The 23,023-nt window shown below is 43.0% G+C and overlaps 1 long non-coding RNA gene across 2 annotated transcripts in view; it reads right to left on the bottom strand.

The window, feature by feature from the left end:
* LOC125287301 overlaps positions 1–20,650 on the bottom strand; it is a 56,761-nt gene extending 36,111 nt beyond the window's left edge. Inside the window, exons 1-3 of one of the 2 annotated variants that reach the window (XR_007192340.1) lie at positions 20,417–20,650; positions 17,800–17,972; positions 17,016–17,145 (exon numbers count right to left, since the gene is read on the bottom strand). This is a non-coding gene — a long non-coding RNA (uncharacterized LOC125287301). The remainder of the gene's footprint in view (positions 1–17,015; positions 17,146–17,799; positions 17,973–20,416) is intronic. The other variant, XR_007192339.1, reaches the window with a different exon arrangement.
* Between the last annotated feature and the right edge of the window lie 2,373 nt (positions 20,651–23,023).

Here is a 23,023-nt window from a genome sequence, read left to right as displayed (position 1 = left end):
GGGCCAAAATCACACCTGATACTGTGACTAATACGTTTTGTCATACAGGTCTTGAAGCTGTCTTTACAAACAAAGGCTTTTCCACAAAGTATTGAAGAAATTCCAGTAGGCACGTTCAGTACTTTTTCCTGTGTCCTTCCACTTTAATACACATAACTCTTATGTTTGGATTTTTTTATAATGTGTGTTAATATAATGTGTGGTGAAAATTTCGAATAGACTCACTGGAAATTTAAGCTAATTACTGAAAAAAAAAAAATATATATATATATATATATATATGTCCACCATATATTTATTTTACCTGAATATTTTAACTTCCAAATTAAATGTCAAAATGAATGTCAGAATTGTCATGAATGAAAGTTTGACTGACTGGATTTTGTATACAAAACATAGTGAAAACTGTCTAAGGTCACTCTCCCTTGCTAAAGAGCTAAATGGTTTAGTCCGCCTGCACGATTCATAAGGTAGTCTATCTTTTGTTTATTTAGTTGAGCATAAGCTAATAGTGGACCGCTAATTGTTGTGCTGCTGGTGCAATGTTTTCTCCAAGAAAGCCAAGTTAGGTTACTAAAAGAGAGACATCAAAATGAGGGGAAACAACTGCTAATAAACTTCTTTCCAAAGAAAGGTGAGCACAAAACGTCAAAACACGAAATCCCATGGTGTTTGCTTGAATATCACAGCTATCATTAGTGCTAAAAACGAACTGAGACAACCCATTGAAATAGCGGAAAATACACTTTCATAGGTTAGGCTACACATGTAATCTGATGCATCTCGTGATCCATCTCCAGCTCCAGCTCCATCCCTTTCAGAAAGACTATATGGCGCCAGCTTGATGTCCTGTTGTAGGCTACATGCTGATCATTATCACTAGGCTAGTGGTTTAGGGCGCGATTTCTTTTCTCTCCCTTTCTGTTTTCGTTAGTCTTAACTTTATTTTTTTACTCAAGTAACGGATGGGATTTTTTATGTAGCGAAGTACAATACTTCACTCAAAATGTAATCAAGTAAAATTTAAAATACCGATTTTATAAACTACTTAAAAAATACAAAATACACAGAAAAACTACTCAATACAGTAACGTGAGTAAATGTATTTCGTTACTTTCCACCTCTGTATTTTAATTATAAATAATATTTTTACCAGGACTTCCCTATATAATTGTAATTGCTTTGGAGGGGAGGAGAGTAATTAGGTAGTGAAAACAGATAACAGCAGACTTTTCCACTCAGAGCAAGAAGAAATAGGAAAAAATATGATGTCATTATTTTCTGATGATCGATTAAGAAATAGAGTAATGCGCTATTTGGTGTCAGGTAAGTAAAAAGGTGCTTCTAAAATCTACAAAAGGGAAAGAGTAGCCAGACAATGGTTCACAAAGTGGATTCTATGAATGTTTTAAGTTTTTACACTTACTTAATTACTTTAATGCGTGTAAAACAATGCAATCCAGAATCATGTCAGAACATGCATAAACTCCTCAAAAATACTTGCACATTTGTATATTGTGTTATCTATCTGATATCGCTTCTGAAAACAAATGATCTTTCCACATTTGGTAGTCTACTAAATACACAGACACAATGGGCATTGCCCCTTGGTATCTGTGGGCAAAACCGATATAGAATATATCAGACAAAAAAAAGACCATACAAAGGTAATGAGAACTACATCATATCAGAAAACATAGGATCAAATTTCCAAAATAATAGAATCCTTTGCTGACTAAAGTACAGTACACTGTTTCTGAGAGATTATACAGAATTATAGATTTTAATTAGATCAGCCGATTGAGTGTAATTGCTCTTCCATGGATATAGATGCCTATGTGAATTGGTGTGGTGTCTTATGCACATATGCACTATAGTGTGTGTGTGTGTGTGTGTGTGTGTGTGTGTGTGTGTGTTGGGTGGGTAAAAGAGGTTAAAACAGGTCTATTTATCCACCATGAATCTCAACAGCCCTCCTATGGAAACGGGGCTGTAAACTACTGTTTTGTGTGTGTGTGTGTGTGTGTGTGTGTAATCAGTGTATGTGCATTTGAAAAAAAGAGGGGGTATGGGTTTGGCTCTGTGATTTATCAGTGAGGTTCCACCATATGACATCATCTCAACTCACTCACCCTCCCCACCCATGGTCTACGCCATTTGTATGGATTTGTGGTGTATGTGTGTGTGTGTGTGTGTGTGTGTGTGTGTGTGTGTGTGTGTGTGTGTGTGTGCATGTAGTGTAAGGAAAATGTGAAATGTATGAGGGGAAAAATAAATAGCTATGTTCTAAAACTCGCAGCACCCCTGGATCCAGCAGTGCATTTCTGTTCCTGGGGATGTATGTTTGATACAGATACTGTATTATATTATTCTTTTTACTGCCCTCCGGGTGTTGGAAGGGAGGTGATGAATGAAGAGCTGGAGGGTGGAAGAGTGTGTAGTAGTGTGTCTATGGAAGCAGACATGTATATATGTAAGTGTGTGTGTGTGTGTGTGTGTGTGTGTGTGTGTGTGTGTGTGTGTGTGTGTGTACGTTAGGCTGGATTGTGGGTTTGGAAACACTATATTGTGTGTAGAGGTCTGCGTGAGTGTATGGTCCAGGTGTAAATAACAGAGTCTGTTGGTGTATAAGAATGTGTCTTTGTATGTGTTGTACTTAAAGAAAACATGGTGCTTTTCCAACAGAGAGAGAAAAACAAAGAGTGTGTATGTGTGTTTGTCTGTTTTACCTGTGTCTGCATGAGAGCAAGAGTGTGTGTGTGTGGTGTGTGTGTGTGTGTGTGTCTATAAGTAAGAGTGTGAATGTGCTGAATGTTGGCTCTGGAAACTGCGGGATTGGCATGCTCCAGATAGGCTTTACCGTAGCTGTTGCAGTTTCACACGGTTTCCTGTGAAGCACCAGAACAGGCACTCACAGGCAGGACCCATTGTGCTTTGTGTGAAGTGCCTTTTTGTTTTCAGCTTTTGGGGTGGGGTGGGGTGGGGGGGGAAGGGGGTTGTAAAGGGTATACCTCCAGAGCTGAGAGGGAGGGGGGGCTCCCAACAATCAGCAGATTCTTGCTCAGCTTAGCCGCATACCTCACATGGCTGACGAGTGAGAGTGTGATTAAAAACTGTGAATCAGCAAGGACTGCGACAACGGTTGCACAATATTCAAATGACATACTCACACACACGCACACAAAAACAACGAATAGAACACACACCCACAGACTGAGGTTCTTATTTACACATCCTGCTGGCATTTGGCTTTGATTGAGTTTGGAGGCCATGAGAAAGTCACGAGATGTTTGCCCAAGTCTCAGGTCACCAGCCCTGCCGCTGCAACTGCCACCGCTTCCGCCACGAACAGTGGACGACAACGGCGAACCAATGAGTGGGCTTGTGTCCTCACACCCCTCCATCCCGCCTCGAAAAAAGGGAAAGAAAGGAAAAAAAGAGAGAAAGAGCGAGGGAACGTTTGGCACTCTCTGTCCGCTCTCTTCTTCCATTGTGCGGTCACAAAGACGAGCGCTTTTTGAGAGACTGGGCCATGTGGTCAGCAGTAGTGTTAATTTTGTCACCTATTTTTAATTTAGTCTTAGTCTTAGTCTTGTGACGAAATGTCCTTTTTAGTCTTTGTCATATTTAGTCATTCAAATATCATTTTTGTTAGTCAAGTTTTAGTCAACTAAAAGTCTCGTCATTTTAGTCTAGTTTTAGTCATACTAAAGGTATCTTAGTCTTAGTCAAGTTTTAGTCAACTAAAAGTCTCGTCATTTTAGTCTAGTTTTAGTCAAACTAAAGGTATCTTAGTCTTAGTCAGTTTTAGTCAACACATTTTAGTCTTTTTTTATAACAAATTATTTCTGATTACCATTTGAGTCAAATAGTGTTTCACACATCTCAATTTTCCAACAATATTGTGTGTCCACAGGGCTACTCGTCTGTTATAATTACTCATTCTGATTTTTTGTCAGTCAGTATGTTTACATGCACAGGTAAGTCGAGCTACAGTTATAGCTCGGCTGGGATTTGACCATAGACAGTAAAAAGATTTGACTGGATCACTGTCATATTCAGAGACCAGTGTTTCTCAAAGTTGTTTGCAATATTGAACCAACTTGTATGTAAAAACAGTTCTGCAACACTGTCTATGTAAGATATGCCAGTTTAAATCATACAGTATGAATCCACACAATAAGCAAAGTGCAAAGACAATAAGCAAGGTGGTTCAGTGAGTAGGCCTATTGTGTAGACTAATTATAGGCTACTGTTGAAGTAGGTCTAATTTTTTTTTTTTTTTTTTAGCTAGGGTTAGTTAAGTGGTCCTGAAACTGAAAAAGTTTGAGAAACACTGTCGAGACCAAAGTATTAATGTTTTACTCCTCCTCCGCTAGATGGCTTATATGCTAAAACACAACACATTCCCCAAACAGACTCTCCATCTTAGCCATAGCTAACTTGCTAGCTTAACTTTCCATATTAGCTTACTTACTAGCAAACTTTGCATCATCAGTCTAACTAGTTAAATAGTTGACATTACATGATGAACATTTTATATGGACATTCTGGTGGATGTTAATTTGTATGAGAGAAGCTTCAACTTCTGGGTATGTAGCATTGTGGCATAAAGCTTAGGTAGTTAGTTGGTAACTCTGGCAGAAATCTCCAGTGTTCTTGTTCCATGTAGTTTCGTTGCAGCCACAGGGTTGCAGCAACAGCACGTAGACTAGCCTACAGGAAAGCTGTTAGCGTATGAACTCATTCGAATATTTTGAAAACATAACAGCTAGATATTCTGTCTTCTCATTTTGTAGACGAAAATGAAGAGAGATTTTATCTTAGTTCTTATTTCATGCAAAACATTTTAGTCTCGTCTTTTTTCGTCAACAATAATTCATCTTAAGATAGTCTTAGTCAGTGTTTCAGGACATTACTGCCGTCTCGTCATCGTCTCGTCTTAGTCATGAAAAAAAAGGTCGTTGACGAACATATTTCCTCTCGTCTCGTCTGACGAAATTAACACTAGTCAGCAGCAGAGGCTCCTTCTGTCATGTGTGTGGATCTCTCTCGGTCATGTGTGTGGATCTCTCTCGGTCATGTGTGTGGATCTCTCTCGGTCATGATGGGACTCCAGGAGAGAGAGAGCTGGAGAGAGCTGTAGAGACTCCCATCTCAGAGCTGAGGCAACCCGAGGCCAACATGTACTCGTAACATGAACCACAAGCGGCTGCGCTCAGATAATATCAATCTTTCCATGACTTCTGAATAGTGAATATTCTAGAAACAGAGACATGATTTTAAAGGTGTGTGTGTGTGTGTGGGGGGTTAAGTTGTGTGGTTAATTGATCTGAAACCAAAATTCATAGTGAAGAATAAATGAAAAAAAGAGAAAAAAGCTAGTTCTTCTCACTCCGTCCCTCACTCATGCTTTTATCTCTGGTACGTCCTTTTGAAAACAAACAGACTCCAGCCAGGATTACTCACTCACCTTTGACAAAGTAAACACACACATGAACACACACACACGTGAAAACACGCACACACATACACACCCACTTACTCCTCCCTCTCTGACTCTCATTCATTTACTCTAACTTGGTCCATTTCCTGCTTTGGCTGGTGTGACCAGACCAAAAGCCAAAAGGAGTCGGAATGGATGCCCCTGCAGTGGACAGACAGACACACACACACACACACACACACACACACACAAAGATAAGCCAGGATACACAAATGACTTAGCCAGTTAAAGTAGGGCTCTATTGTGTGTGTGTGTGTGTGTGTGTGTGTGTGTGTGTGTGTGTGTGTGTGTGTGTGTGTAGCCTGGGCAGCTGCTCATCCCTGGTCAGTCACCAGTCTCCCATGACGCACACTAAAGTGGGTGCAGCACAATCTCTCTCACACACACACACACACACACACACACACACACACACACACGTCTATCTCCCATTCTGTCCGTGGCGCTCTTCCTCCCCGCCCCCTCCTCTAACGTTTGCCTCCCAAACAGATATGGTGTAAGCCATACAGGAGTTTCCAGTTTCAGAGAGGGCAATCGGACACGAGGCCCTGGGCCTGGAGCCCTGCCAGGGACTTAGTCATGGTCAAAGGCCAGAGAGGGAGGAAGGAGCTGGGCTGAGACCTGGAGAGGCACCGGGTGACGGGTAGAGGTGCGGGGAAACCACACACACTCAGTTATTATGTACACATAGATCCGTGACTATGAGACTATGAATGTGATTTAAGGTTAGCAATAGTGTTTATGCTTGTGGGAGTACATATATGGGTGTGTGTGCGTGTGTGTGCGTGCTCTGAGTGTGTGTGTGTGCGTGTCTACGAGAGAAAAAGTGTGTGTGTGTGTGTGTGTGTGTGTGTGTATGTGTGTGTATGTGTGTCTGCTCGGTGCCTAACGTAAGCTGACCAACAGAGCTTTATCATCATGACTCTCGGGTCTACCCCTACACACAGTGATAACTGGGGCAGACCCCGTGTCCAGGAAGTGAGCACTCCTGAGTGGCGTTGCCATCATCATGGGTCAGCACCAGCCTGCTCAGGCCCACTTCTGTCGTCGACGCTGCTGGTGACAGGCGGACGACAATTTGAGTATCGTCGGTCTGTAATTACCCACAATGAAATTTAATCGTTGGGCTTTCGCGGTGGTCAATCTGCATGTGCTACGAAGCCCTTTGTTGAACACACAATTTAGTAGTTGGTCTTAACATAGTCATGAACGTGGCATTTCCTTTCTGTTTGGTCTCTCTGTGTGAAAGTTATTTTCAAAAAACAAGTGGCAGTAAATTACATTGATTAGACAGTGAGTGCACAGACTCGTCTTTCTGGACGGCACACAAAGCACGGCCCGTTGGCCATTGCCAGACCTCACAGAGGCTCATAAAAATCACCGGGGTTTTTTTCCTGAATAAAAAGAGTTTTTTACAGACAACCGACACAGACATACTGACACTGTGTGGCCATACGGAATCTCCCGGATGAGGGCTTTCATCTCAGTCTAAATGTGAATAGTGAAAATGTAACGTCTTTGTAATCTCTTTTCTTGTTGGTGATTTATGGTCTCCAACTGCAATCTTCAGGCTGACCATAATTGCTTAATGACAACACCCATTAGTCAATCTAACTTCATGGAGGGTGACTCAGGCTGGCACAGCATTCTCTTAACTTTTGCTCGTTCAAAGTCAAAGCTGTACTTCCGTGTCTCTCTGTCTCTCTGTCTCTCCATCTCTCTTTCTCTCTCTCTCTCTCTCTCTCTCTCTCTCACCAATGGACTTGTTAGCCACAGACACGCTCTCCTTCAAAAGGCATGAAAGGCCGGTAGTCAACAATCATGGCGTACACCCTGACAAATGTTTAAGATTCTTCCCTACACAATTTTTTCTTTCTTTCTTTCTTTCTTTCTTTCTTTTCTTCAACAGGAAGGGAGCCACCATCTTTGTGGTCTTCAACTGGGCGGGTGTGTCTAAAAGACTTGACGGAGAGCCACCCCACCCACTCTCTCCATCTGCCATCCTCTAAGATGGGTAGGTGTGGTTGGGGGCTGTGTTGTGTTGTGTGGTTGAATGGAAGGGTGGCAGTGGTCAAGGGTGGTGGTGAAAGGCCCCTTGGAGGTTTCACAGTGGACACAGGCCTGAGCAGGCTGAGAGTTGTACAGTGTGTGTGTACAGTGGGTAGAGTGTGCACAATGTGTGCAGTGTGTGTGTGTGTGTGTGTGTGTGTGTGTGTGTGTGTGTGTGTGTGTGTGTGTGTGTGTGTGTGTGTGTGAGAGAGAGAGTGTGTGACTGTATGTGTATACACTGTAAGTAAGTGTGTGTGTGTGTGTGTGTGTGTATGTGTGTATAGTATGTGTGTGCCTGTAGTATGTGTGTGTGTGTATATATATGTAATGTATGTGTGTGTATGTGTGTGTACTGTATGTGTGTGTGTGTGTGTGTGTGTGTGTGTGTGTGTGTCAGGGCCGTAGTCACCATAGACATTGAGGGGGATGTGTCCCCCCCAATATTCAAAATGACCAAAATGTCCCCCCCAATATTCGGACATAGAAAAATAAAGAAAGAATAAAGCGCTATACTAGGCCTACAGGAAACCAACATGTATCTGAAATGTAATCAAACGTAAATAACGCACAAATTAGTGACCTATGGTTCCAGAGTAGCCTACACCCTGAGTGGTTTGTCGTGGTGATTTTCCGTTTTTCGTTAGTGGCGTGCGCTATCAAAAGCTTCCATTTACTGCACCCTACTGCGGTGAGGTAGGGCTGTCAACAATATCGCAAAAGCTACCGGTACAATTTTCACAAAACTTCTTGGAAAGGTGTAGCACAGGCTAAGGAAATCCCATACATGTTTGGAGCCGATCAGACTGAAAGGGAACATTTTCCATATTGTAACCTATTCTCGCAATGATAGCGAAAGTGAAACGTTTTATTTTAAATGATGAATTTGTGCAAGCCTGTGTCATTTATTTCACATCTTTCAACATAAATAATACATTCATATGCTAGTAGTAATGCCAGAAATTACCATGTATAGGCCTCTTAGAAATAATTGTTGCATCTTGCATATTATTTAGATGCGCACTTAATCGCGCATCCATGCAGGCAAAACGTGATCAAACGTGGCGACGTTTACAATCCGTGATAGCCTACAGTTAATGTGAATGACAATAACCAAAGAAAGGAATTTGCACCTCCATTCACCAATTAAAGGCTGTAGTAGGCCTAGTGTTTCTACATGTTGGCACAAAACATCATTTCTGTCAGAACCCAGTCTATAATGCATACAGGGGTAACATGTGGTGAGTCAGACAGAAGAGGGGTCTGTCTTAGTAGCCTATTCCTGAATCCTGTCCCTTTCAAACTACATTAAAATTGTGTAATTAGCCGCCAGCATGATAAAATCTAAATTAAAAGACAAAATCTTATTAGGCTCCAAACCTATGAGTCTAAGGCTTCAGGTGTAAGTAATAAGTCAAAGAACCACATTCTGTGTAATATAGAGGTTATCATAAGATATTTAGGATGGACCAGTGAAGTTGCTTCTTCTCCACCCTTCTCTTTTCACAAAACTCTGTGTCCGTCAAAAGTTTGGAATAACCTAATTGACTGACCTAACTAACGACTTGTTTGTGATTTTTAATAATATTTTTGCATGGTAGGAAATGTATTGAAATTCTGTTTGGGGGTCCCTCAGACCCCACCACAGATTTGGTCCCCCCCAATGTTGACATCATGACTACGGCCTTGGTGTGTGTGTGTGTGATGCTGGGTGTTGTGTAGACGCAGGGTGAGTCCAAGCTGCCCACAGTGGACGGTGTGGATGGAGGGACGAGGCAGACAAAGGGAGGAGCAGGACCTGGGGTGGGGGGCAGAAACACTGAGTCACTGCCCCTGCTGCTCCTGCTGCCCCTACACACCCTCCCTACGAACACACACACATACAGTACATACCCACCCACCCACACCCACAGACATAGACTCACACCTGCCTGCACACATACACATACAGTACAAGCACGCGCACACACACGCACACGCACACACGCACAAACACACACACAGTGTCACAGGAGGGTTGCTGCTCCTCCCAGTCATAACAGTGGCTTTGTTTAGGCTTCCATCAAACTCCCTCCTGTAATCTACATGACGCGGCAGCACCCCCCACTGAGTCAAAGGCAGCACTCTCCACCCCCCACCCACCCCCATCCCATCCACTGAGAGATACTGTTTTTCTCTTGGGGCTAGGGAGGGGGCGGGGTGATGGGTATAGTGCGGTGAAGGGTAACGATGTGAGGCCCGCCACATATACTGTAGGTCACTCTCGTCATGGCCGTGATTCACCGGTCACAACGGCCGCCTTGTGTGAAACCACAGCAACGAGGGCAGAGGGTGGCTTGTGCTCTCCACACAAGTCTACCTGGCCTTAAGGGTAGAGCCACTGCCAACGCCAAGGTGGGAAAGATGCACTGTAGATACACAATGGATTTACCATCATTCAGTGTTGTGTGATGGGAATGTGGTCCCAGTCCTTGCCATCACTGGAGCAGTGGGAGTTTCTAGAAAATGTTGCCCCACAGGACTAATGAGTTCAGTGCTGACTTGTTCTTATCAGGCAAATATGCCATTTCCTGCCCACTGTGAAGAGGGCGACCGATAAATATTTTGCATTCTCATCATGAAACACTTAACGGAGGTTTTTGTGAGCAGTGAATTTTATTACGTATTGTTCTGTGCTATTCTGTGTTTGTGTAAACGTTCTGTGTAGTGATTTAATGTAATGTAAATTACATAAGTCTGTCTGGTTAAAAGGCAGCTCTATCAACAAGTCAGGGTTTTTTTTTTTTAAGGGTAAAACAGCGCCCTCTGCTGTACATCCAGGATTTGAGCTTGTGGAAATCAACAGCAAGAGATGGTCAGCCTAAAGTTATATTTCTAGTATGCCTCCAAAACAGCTACTAAATCAAATATTTATGGTCAGTATCAAGCAAACACAGAGCCATGTTTCATATCCACTGAACATGTGCATGTCAACAACATTGCAACATTGACATACATTTGCTAACCTGGACCAGACCAGACATTTCAAAGCTGAAATTAGTTAACTTAATTGCTTAAATTATAGCAATTCTTTGTCAAGTATGCAGATATTGCGTGTGCACCGGCACTGAAATGTGAGAGTATAACAAACCTGTCTAATTATGAATTCATAAGTGCACTAAAACATAATGGCATGTGTCTGAAGGATAACAGAGGAAAATGTTTTTGTTCTGTAAACATGTTGATGTTTTAGGAACTTTTTATGTGTTTGTTGACTAGAGCCTGAATACGTAACCAAATACACAAGTGGCTAAAACTGAGGACAATAAAGCATTTCAAGTGGGCAGTAATTTTAGGGAACACTTCAATTTTTCCTGCCTTCAAAGTTAGATCATCATTGTAAGTCTAGAAATATTTCAACCTTCAAACATTTCAACAGTCTTTAGGAGCATTTTAAGACTAATGCATTTGGATTTGAATGTGCAGTATAAAAGATCATAAATAAGCCTTTAGCACCATCTTATGGTCATAAAATGGAAGTGGGCTTGGACCTCAGCAAAATGGAACACAATAACATGCTCAGCAAGACCCACATAAGATTTACAAGTGTGTGAATGATGAATAACAACAGCTTATAAAGTAGGGATAAAACAGAAATATTTTATATGTAAGATACTAAAGGCATAGTCTAGATATTCAACAAATGTATTCAACTCTTATTTGTTTGCAAGTTCCAACAATATAGTGAGATTGATCTGAACATAAACCAAGTGAACACTAGACTTTATCCTGGGATTATAATCATCATTCATTGTAATCCCCAAACCATGATCTTTGTATTCTTTAATGAGCATAAATCAAGAGCATTAAAATGTAAACTTGTAAAATGCTTGGAACTGATATTAGCATGGAATAATGCAACAGAAGAGAGTATGGAGAATACAGAGAAAAATACAACTGCATTCTGCTTTGAGAGCAGAACAGGCCGCAGCTGTTAAACCCTCTGAAGTTGTCATGGGCCAATCAACGAAACACCAAAGGAGGAGGAGGGTGTCCACCTCAATACCAGTGAACTCACTAATATAACCTTACCGCCACTCCTAAAATCAAGCAAGCACTGATACTGTGCTATGAGCTCAAATGTCCTATGAGCTCAAATGTCCTATGAGCTCAAAAAATGATCTAATGATTCGTTTTATATCGTTTTACATCAAAATAAATCAAGAGTGTTAACATTTAAACTTCCAATATGCCAGGAACTGATGGTGCCATTGAATAATGTAATAGAAGACTGTACCGTCTACAGAAAAGAACAAAACTGCCCTCTCCTCAGAGAACAACGTCTATTCCCTTTAAATAAGAGTTAATGTCAGGTTCATCAGCTGTCAGATATAGTTCCGGCAGCGCACTGGCTTTGAACACTCCCTCATACGGACTTTCCCTTTCTCGTCTGTGACTTCCATCAGCGCTAACATTACCTCAAGTTTTGTAGCTAATATACGTCACTGACACGGATCACCACATCTCCAAATCAGATAAGAGGTCTCAGTGACGACCAAGAGAACATGGATAACGTAAGTGGATAAGACAACAAATCGAATTTCTCCCACAAAACCGCCATTCATACATTTTTTTCTCTCCCTCAAGTGCTTACGTGACTTTCTGAGGATAGCATCTCCTGGTTTCCTGTTTTTAGGACTGACTTTTCCTAGAAAGGGGCCCAAACACCACTAGAGGGAGTCTTCTCAACAGCAAAAAGATCATGTCATTCATGAAACTCCACCCCTCACAAAAAAAAAATATCATAATAATAACAAATTAAAGTTCCTGAAATTACATTTAGGGCAGCTAAGTGGTCTTTCCAGACACAAACTAGAGTACATACTTTGAGAGTTTCCAGCTCAGAGTCCACAGAGCATTCCTTTAGAGAGAGTGTGTGTGTGTATGTGTGTGTGTGTGTGTGTGTGTGTGTGTGTGTGTGTGTGTGTGTGTTTGTGCAAGTGTGTCACTGACAGATGGGAGGTGCACTGTTAATACCACACTCAGTAAAGACTACCAGATGTTTGGGAGCCGCTCTCCACCCTAATGCCAGCCCCCCTTTCACAACACACTACGCCACAGCGAAAACAGAGTCAGAGAGAGAGAAAGAGAAAGAGAGAGAGAGAGAGAGAGAGAGAGAGAAAGAGTAAAGTGAGTAAGGGAGCAAGCAAGAGAGAGAGAAATGGACAGAGGGGTGGGAGCTAGGAGAAGTAAACATGCAAAGTGAGAGGGGGAGAGACAGAGTGTGACTGAAGAAGAGAGAGAGGACAGAGAGGTAAACACAGAGAGAGAGAATAGAGCGGCGTGTAAAGGAAGGAGAGAGAGAGAGACAGAGAGAGAGAGCAAGAGAACGCAGGACGAAAGAACAGCATGAGAGTGAACACAACAGCGAAAAACAAGCACATGGGAGAGGCTGTCCTCATGTGAACCAGCAGGTCAATGGGTTCGCCCGTTCCAGGACTTCACGTCAAAATAGGAACCAATACCAGGCATGGAGTGCCAGCACACGGACCGGACCAAACTAAACCGAGCCCCCACCACCACCACCACCACCCTGTTGCACACACAGACATACACACACACATACACGCACCCCTGGCTGAGCACACCCACAGTGTTATGCATGGAGCACTGTGACGCACTTACACAGAGAAGTGCAAAAAACGCACTCATTCACACACAACACACACACACACACACACAGAGACACACACACACGCACATGCACACAACATACACACACACACACACACAAAACACACACAACACACACACACGCACATGCACACAACATACACACACACACACACACACACACACACACACACACACACACACACACACACACACGCACACGCACACAACATACACACACACACACACTCAAACTCAGAGCATGTGGATCAATGTGAGACACTATACAGTGATACAGCGTATGACCACACACACACACACACACACACACACACACACACACACACACACACACACACACAGAGAAAGAGAGAGAGGTGGAGGAGAAAATGTGGTTCCTTACCAGGTATAGTCGAAATATGTGCAAACCAGTTCCCAGCGACGGCAATAAAAGCCTAGCCAGCAGTTGCACCCCCATGGGGGCTAGTGTCTGCAGCTAGCTGGAGAGAAGTACACAGAGAGAAGCAACTACAGAAAGCAAAGGAAGGGGCTAAGTCATGTGGGGAAGAATTGAGACCGAGATCTGCACTGAGAGAGAAGAGAGAGAAAGAACACAGTGTAAGAGAGCGAAAGACAAGAAGAGCACGAGGGAAAGGAGAGAGGAGAGAGAGAGAGACAGGGAGAGAGAGAGAGGTAGGCTAAGCTGAGTGTGTGTGTGTGCGAGTGCGTGTGAGACAGAGTAGGTGTGTGCGTCAGTAGCTGAGTGTGTGTGTGTGCGTCAGTAGCTGAGTGTGTGTGTGCGAGTGCGTGTACAGTATGTGAGACAGAGTGAGTGTGTGCGTGAGCAGCTGAGTGTGTGTGTGTGTGCGAGTGCGTGTATGTGAGACAGAGTGAGTGTGTGCGTGAGTAGCTGAGTGTGTGTGTGTGCGAGTGCGTGTATGTGAGACAGAGTGAGTGTGTGCGTGAGTAGCTGTCTGCTGCTCCGTGTTTCGAGGAGTGAGACGGCGGGGTAACAGAGTTCAGAGCTGCGAGAGAATAAGAGTGTTATTCTCATCCAGCCCGCCAGCTCTTACACAACAACACAGCAAGGACAGCCAGTCCCCTCTCTCTCCTCTCTCTTTTCTATCACTCTCTCTATCTCTCCATCTTTGCTCGCTCACTCGTGCACACTCACTCTCACTCACTCTTACTCTCTGCTCTGTTCGTCTCTCCTCACCCATTTTTCTCCTCTAATCTCTAGCTCTATCTCCTCCTTCCTTTGCAGGGGAGCAGGTTGTTTTTCATCAGCAAAATGTACAGTTTCCATTATGAGTGGCTTCAAGGGGCTCCTTCAGGTTTTTTCCTACTCCCCCCGCCAACTCCTTCTCCCCTTTGGAGGGTGGGTGGTTATGGGTGAGGGGTGGGGGCTGACTGCAAAGAGCGCGTGCAGCCCCTCACGCCTCCACCATGCCAACATGCCTGAGGGCAATGTGGCTACAGCGGACATGGGGGTGTGGGGGGTTGGGGGTGCTCCATAAGCGCTGGGCATGGCTTGTTCAACCAACTCAACCACACTTGTCAACACCACGTCTTATTCAGTTTCCTATCAAATGTGCCCAGACCAAGAGATCTATGCCAGTGTGTAGGCCATTAGAGAGCAACTGGATAGAAAGTTGAGTGAACACTGACTCAACTATTTTGGATAGAAAGTTGAGGGAACAGCCAAAACATGAACTGATTGATTGATTGATTGTTTGATTGATTAATTAGTCGGTTGATCCATTAATTATGAATACTAAAACAAATGGACCTCTAAGGCGACGGTTCTAATGATCCATATTATGTTCAAACTGCCTCTAAAGGCTGCAGGATCACAGAAGCAAGCCCCCATTGCCATAACCTGACATGAGAAGAAAGAGGATAGAGGAAAGACCCAGAACGAATGCAAACAATAAAGAAAGAATGAAGAGGAAAGGAAGAGAGAGAGAGAGAGAGAAACACACGCAACAGACAGAAAGCACAAGGGGTTTTACCATGCTAACCGCACGCTGTTCAAGTGGCCATCTGAGGAGAAGATAGCTAAGCCTTTGATCCTCAATAACCACATTAAAGGCTTTCCTCCCTCCTTCACACTCTCCCCCAGTCTTTAGCAGATGGTTTAGACTACCAAAGAGCACTGATCGGCCAGCACATGAGACAATGATATAGATTCTTGTCAGCAAATAGATCCACCCATGTGCGTGTAATGCATACAGATTTACTGAAACTGGTATCAGGCTATTTCCTTGGAATGTCAGCTTGTTAATTCCACCCATCCATCTCCTTGATGAGAAGAAAGGGAAAGAGATCAAAACACTCTTTCCAAAGATTTAAAGGGGAGGTCAGCAGTAACACATTTGAGGAGGAGTAGTCAGACATGTGTAGCTGCACACAAGCATACAATGTGACGGGTACACAGAGTGCCTCATATCAGGAAGAGCCATCGTTTTGTGGCCTCCGTGTAGACAAGAGGAACCCTTCAGTCATACACGCAGACACACACAGCCACACACGCAGACACACACCGACACAAACACAAACAAGCACAGACAGACACTCTAACACACAAATGCACACATTATAAACACTTCTTTGCATACATCCCATGCATAGTAATGTCAGTGGTTCCCCACATCCGTTGGTAATTTCAAAAACAAAAACAAACATGCTGTTCCCCCTTATAAAACCGCAAGAGGCTAAAGAGCTGCAGATGACCTATTTATGTGAGACGTTTGCGTCAATCGAGGCTAATAATGGGCCAAGTGAATCAGATAGTGTGGTCGACTGAGATCACTACAGCATTTAGTCATTTTGAAAACACTTCGACCACGTTAAAACAATCACATTTAGTTTCTTTTTGTTTTGTTTTGTGCAAAAGTATGTGAACTTGTCTGTGTCTGTGTCTGTGTCTGTGTGTGTGTGTGTGTGTGTGTGTGTGTGTGTGTGTGTGTGTGTGTGTGTGTGTGTCTGAGCTGATGTCTGTGTCTGAGCCACACATTCAATCATATTCCTAACCCAAGCAGTAGACATTTTTCCATAGTAAAAAAAAAGTGTGAATAAATATTAAAAAATGTAAAAACTATTCCAGACTGAATATGTTGAAATCTAACGCCAAAGCAAATTTCAACACATGGAAATATTCTTCTCTTAAATCTACACCAATGTCTGTCTCTGATATGTGGCGCAATGTGACACCATGAGGTTGTCCCCGAAAATATACATGCGCTAAAATGGCAGGAAAGGGTGCCAAAGCAAGAGTGTTTGGAATGGCTTCTGTGCACATCTGATTCATGAAGCTGTGAGAGTGTGTGTGCGTGCAGTAGGGCCACTCTGCATAGTCACACATTTAGACTTTGGGAGGGCCATATCCAAGGCCAGACATGTTTGGTGATTTTGTAATGCCAGGAATGCTTAGATTAACAGGTTTGCCAGTGGGTTGACCAGAATTACTTTCACCTATCCTGTCTTTACCTGTCTGTGGTCTGTGATTGTCTGGAGTTATACAAAACAACTTATGGACTATATATGTTTATTAATTTTATTAAGTTTATTTATCAGCTTGCTTGTTTGCGTTTGTTTTGCAACATATAATTTTGCACAATAAATCAGATGCCCACACATTTATCTTTCTCTTTACACTTTTTTGTGTGGTGTGCATGTGTGTATACAGAATCTCTTCCTGATTTATAGTAAAAGGAGAAGAACATTTACAAAAACACACACACACACACACACACACACACACACACACACACACACACACACACACACACTTACACACACACACACTCACCTCCCTATCCAGTGGTTAAGGGTGATGAGGGCCCCCAAGAGGAAGTAGACAAGCGTAAGTAGCGTGAGTAGACAGGCCTCCTTCCCAGCACCAGCATCAGACACTCCTCACGCTCACGCCACTGCACGGTCTACAGACAGAGAAAAGCATACGCTTTTATCAGCCAGTGAGAGACAATGGGGAAGGGGGAAGGGGGGGTGGTATGCATGCAAGTTAACCAGAGCAGTGGAGATGCAAATATATGCATGCACAGACAAATACAGCCCAGAGCAACGGTAAACAGTAGTAGTGTATTCTCGGGCCATACCTACATCCACAGAGGATATGTGATCTAGCGTTAAATACAGAATGATTGTTTTGTTTTACAAAGCCTCAAAGAGTATCCAATCTTAATGAAGGCCCAGATGGAGACTGTACCAGTGTTGTGTGCACATGTGAGTACTGTACAGGAGGGAACAGCCAAAACACTCAGGCCAGGACTTCCAGGTCTCTTTCTATCTGCCAAAAGTCAAAGCACTTATTTTAAATCTACCTGACAGTCAAAATCCACTGCCCACACAATTACTGACGGCAAGCTTTGGGATAATTGCAGGGCGTGCGCAGGTGGGATTTCATCACAGACTCCACACAGGAGAGAGAGAGAGAGAGAGAGAGAGAGAGAGAGAGAGAGAGAGAGAGAGAGAGAGAGAGAGACAGACAGAGACAGAGAGCGAAAGAGGTAGGGAGAGAGAGTGAGAGAGAAAGAGGGGTAGAGAGAGAGCCGTTTTCCCGAAAATTGACAGACCTTGTGGAATGATGTTAGCCGCGGCGGACTTCCCGTCGTGTTCCTTGGCTCCATGGCGGCGGCGCCTCTGTGGGAGTGTGCTGTGTGCTCGCTCGGCCTCCCGGTGGTGTCATTAGGTAGTTTCAGGATCAGACGGAGAAGGTGAGAAGACTGTGAGTCAGATGCCAGCAACCCTAATGTATGAAAGAGAGAGGGAGAGAGGAAGGGAGGGAGGGAGGAAGGGAGAAATGTGAAAGAGAGAGAGGGAGTAGCTTACACCTCTGAGAAAGTGCCTTTTATTTGTTTCCAGTCACCACATTCATCATAATCTCTCACCCTTCCCTCCCTCACACGGTTACAGGAAGGCCCAGTTTTCCCAGCACCCCTTGAGGCTCGGTAGTGTTGCGCAGATTACTGGTAACCCAATCACACCGGTGCGTGACCCGCCACCACGACCCTTTGGCCTCCCGTCACGACCTAGCCTGCCAGGATGTGAGGAAGTTCCGCCTCCACAAAGCCTGGAAGCCTTTAGCCGTCAAAAAACATGGGCGTGTTTAAAGTTCAAGTTAAAGTGAAATCACCTGTTGATGGGGAGATCTATCAGCGTTTTTTCACCTAAACGCCACAGGGAGAAGGGTAAACAACTTAGAGAAGGTGATATAGTTACGAATCACAACATCATCACTCTACAGTGGGTGAATCCAGTAATGTCATGCTTGCATAGAAGATATTTCTCTTCTTTTTAAAAATAAAAATGGCTCACTGGGATGACTTATTAGGACAGATAACTGAGCAGTGTTTAAAACCCTGGATGACCACTGCTTTTTATATGATTACACAGTCATAACATGGTGTACAAGACTAGTAGAGAATGAGAACAAGAACTACCAGCCAAGTAAAAACAACAGATATTTAGAAGCCTTGGAACAAAATATGGGGAATGCTACAACAGCTGGTCACACAGCTTGTATAGGCCTTCCGTGAGACAGGGATGACACTGTCCACTTCAATCCCTCACGCCCATCAGACCTGAGTCTATCTATTCCCTCTCTGAATGTCATGTGCAGACACGCACCGTGCCATCTGCTTATTAGAGATACAATGTCACACACCAGGACCAAATCCCCACCCCACCTCTCCCCCTCAAATCAAACACCATCTCCCAACACACACGAAAGAGAGAGAGAGGGAGGGGGGAGAGAGAGAGAGAGAGCTTTGGAGTCTGGTGTCAAATCTCCAACACATCATCTGGGCTGAGGGACAAAGCCAAGGGATCCGTGGGAGTTGAACGCAGCTCTGGTTTCTGACTGCCAGGCCGACACAGGGGAGGCGGCTGCAGCAGTTGCGGCAGTAGCAGCAGCAGCCACCACCTCCTGGATGCTCATCAAACAGGACAGCGTGCTATGGTGCCCCATATATGACTGCTAAAGATAGGGCCCACCCCCAGGGGACAGCCACCATGATGAAAACGCTGAAGGAAAATGTTTCATACCAGGGGGAAATGGGCCAGATTCAGACAATGTAAGCTTAGCTTGGATACATCATTAATCACACTAAGAGGAGACAGTTTGAATATATAGATAAATGAAAGTTGGTACATTATCCCTGATGCTGCCCATGTGTGTACACAGCAAGTGTGGTTCTCATATAAATGAGTAGTGGCCATATATCTTTAGCCACTGCCATCCATCATGGCATGAAACTGTATACCCACTTAGTGATAATTTAGTCAAAAGGAAAAAACACAACTCCATGTGAGTAAATTGTTGTTTTATGTTTTATGCTACATATCTTTCGTTTCCTTTAGTATTCCATGATAAGGCATGAAAACACTAAAAAGCACTGACACGTGGTAGGTAGCATGGTAGCCGACTGCATAATCCTACACTTGAATAATTTCAAGATGGGGTCACGGATAGAGAACATTTATGTAACAGAGAGAAATTGGAGAGGAGGGAAAACTTCTTTGTGTGTCCCTTTAAAAAGCCAGTGATGTTCTGGCTATTTCCCTTGTATGGATGTAGCATATGCCTAAAAAACAGCAAGGATTACAAGTCACAAAACATAAATTTGGAGTTTAAGCCAATAAACTTGACTGGCAGGTCTGAATGTTGCATATCTCACAACGTTGAAACAAATTCAGTGGATAACTTTGACATTAACAGAAATGTCATACGCTATTTTTTGCTTTTTAAGCATTCAGAGACAAAACATCCACAGAGTGAGGCTCAGTGCTTTATCCTCCGCTCTATGAATTTTAAATCAGTTAGAGCAGAGGTTGGCGTGTCCAGCATAAACAGCCTTCCGAGGAACTATTGCGCAACAGCAACTCTGTCATAAACAAGGCTGAACCACGAGGAACACGGCATTCATAGAACGATCTAGAAATAAAAAAATAAATGATACAAAAATTCCTGTAAATGCAATGTGCTATCTTGGCAGTGTGAAAAGTGGTACAATAATGTTTCATTCATTTGAATAAATTATAAATGTAGAACGCATACACACGCCCACTCAAACGACATAAATTGTAGCCTATACTATGTACTTAAGTTAGCAAAGAAACACATTTTTGTTGCAATAACACATTTCACGCCTTTACAATCAATGCACAGTGCGCTTATTGTAAACACCTTACCTCAGCTGCAACCAACAAGCAAAACATGCAATACATCTAACGCCACAAGACCAAACGCTGGGTTCCGATGAATGCAAACAGATTCTGCAGGTGTCTCAAGCAGATAAATAGGGCAAACTAAAATCCTTTGCATCGAAGTAGGGGCGAGGGGTACGAGCAGGGAAAGTGCGCAACATGGAAAGGGGGCGGGTACGAGTGGCAAAAATAGTAGGCTGTCCATTCTCTGCTGAAGAGAGGAAAATAGCTAATTAAAATTCTATAATTAAATGAAACAGCGTACGTCCCAAGATATGTATCGCAAATCCTCAACAGAATTGGTAGCTAAGACTGTATCTCTTAACAGCCCAAATAAAACAGCAAAGGTGAGGAGATTGTTTTGGAATAGAAACCCCACCCCCTATGCGTTTGCAGGACTGAGGTCACTGAGTTCGAAATCACTACTTTGGTGCGTTCTTCAGTTCTGTCAATCAACTTTATTCTTCAGAAATAAACTTGGTTTTCAAATTAAAGCTAGGTGATTAAAACGATTAAACACATAATCCAGCTATTTGCCACGGTGTTTTTTATAGGCTAATGTTGTTAACAACACTCATTTAAAACTGAAGTGGGCGAAGCGTGATTTCAAAATACAAAATATCTTCAACTTGTTATAGACACCTAGGATAGCCTATAGTCCTGTATACTATTTTGTTATGTCTGTGGTGCCTGATGTTTCTCTTTTCGAGTAGCCTAAATAATATGTTTTAGAAATATTTAATCCGGTCACAAGAGACAGATTTATATATATTTTCCTAGACGAATTCTGTACTCAAAGTGGATATGGAGAAAGCTGCGTTTCTTCATTCAACACTCGTTTTTAGGCTAGCTTGTTTGTGTAAGGATGCAGGGTGGTCAACAAGATGGGCTACGTTACGCAACGGTCTGACTCATAGCTGTGTCATCCACCTTCAAGTTCAGCTGTTGTATTGTGGGTAATTCAGTAGACCTATAGGCTATAGCATAAACTGACACATGACACTACACAGACAGAAGATGCAGGCACGGCAATAGTGTAGAACAAACTACAGTTGGGCCAACATCGCATCACATCACGTAATGTGGCTTTTATGTTTTACTGGCAACTTTGTGAGCCATCTCATGTTACTTTGTAGTATTAGTTGTTGAAAAGGTTACAGACCATGGGCCCCTAACCCGTTCCTTTCTACAATGGGGTGTAAGGCCTATTAGGGTGTACATGGAGAACTGTATTTTGAATTCTGAAGTCCTAAAGATAAACCCTACATAAAAGTCATCATGATGCTTTTGTTTTCCTAGGATAGGTACATGTTTAAACTATCCCATCAGTATTTCTGTACGGCTTTTGAGGCTCTGTTAATGATACGAATGACAATTGGTCTTTGATTAAGCAACAACATGCAAAGTTAACAAGAGCGACATTGATCTGGCTACAGCCTGAGGGCGCCAGGGTCCAGTAGGCCCATTCGGGAATCCACCTCTGACAGTGACAGACATGACATTTGGTCATGTTCACATGCTAGGAGATGTAATCTCTAATGAGAAGGCTGTTAGCCTAACCATAACCCTTTTATGTCTGATTCAACATTTAATTTAATAATTAAAATAAAATGGCTGACTAAAAAAAACAAACAAAACAATCCCAAACTTGATCCATCTCTGCTGGAGAGATCTTTTCATGAAGTTCTGCATCCTCTTTTTCTCTTGTGCAAAACGTTATTTCATCTCTGCCTTTTTTGTCTGTATCAGTACACAGGACTTGTTTCCTAGATGAATATGGCTTGTTTAAGTTATTTTTTAAAACTGTAAATACTACTTTTTCTGTTTAGGGCGCTGGAAACATTATCATCGTATAGATAGATAGATATATATACTTTATTCTTCCCAAAGGGAAATTACAGTGTTCCAGCAGCACAGACAAACACAGCATTCACATACATACATACTGTATACACATAAATTATTAAAAAAATATTATTCCTCTCTCTGCTCAGGGGGGAGTCATTATAAAGTGCTATTGCAGTAAAAAGGCTTTCTGTATCTGTCCTTCTTACAGTTTGGCATAGACTCCAACTTGAAGACACTTCACACACAGTTTGTGCAGCATCCTTCTCTCCACCACCAACTCCAGGGGCTCTAAAGCTGTCCCCAACACAAAGCCAGCCTTCTTTATGATTTTATTCAGTTTCTTAGTGTCCCTGGCTGTAATGCTACTGTCCCAACAGATGGCAGAAAATAAAAATTGCACTTGCAACAACACTCTACACTCTACAACATTTTGCACACATTAATTGACCTAAGCTTTCTCAAGAAATAGTCTGCTCTGACCCTTCTTGTATACAGCCTCAGTGTTGTACCTCCAATCCAGTTTATTGTCTATAAGAACCCCCAAATATTTGTAGTTCTCAACAACTTTTACTTTCTCACCCAGTATTGAAATGGTATTTAGCTCAGGCCTGGCCCTCCTAAAGTCCACCACAATTTCCCTTGTCTTAGCCACATTCAAGACACGGTGGTTGTGCACCATGTCACAAAGTGGTCCACCAGTTGCCTGTACTCCGTCTCCTCACCATCACTGACATACCCCACAAC

This window comes from Alosa alosa, chromosome 2 (genome assembly GCF_017589495.1).
Source record: "Alosa alosa isolate M-15738 ecotype Scorff River chromosome 2, AALO_Geno_1.1, whole genome shotgun sequence".
NCBI lineage: Eukaryota > Metazoa > Chordata > Actinopteri > Clupeiformes > Clupeidae > Alosa > Alosa alosa.
This window is presented reverse-complemented; position numbering and strand designations above follow the sequence as displayed.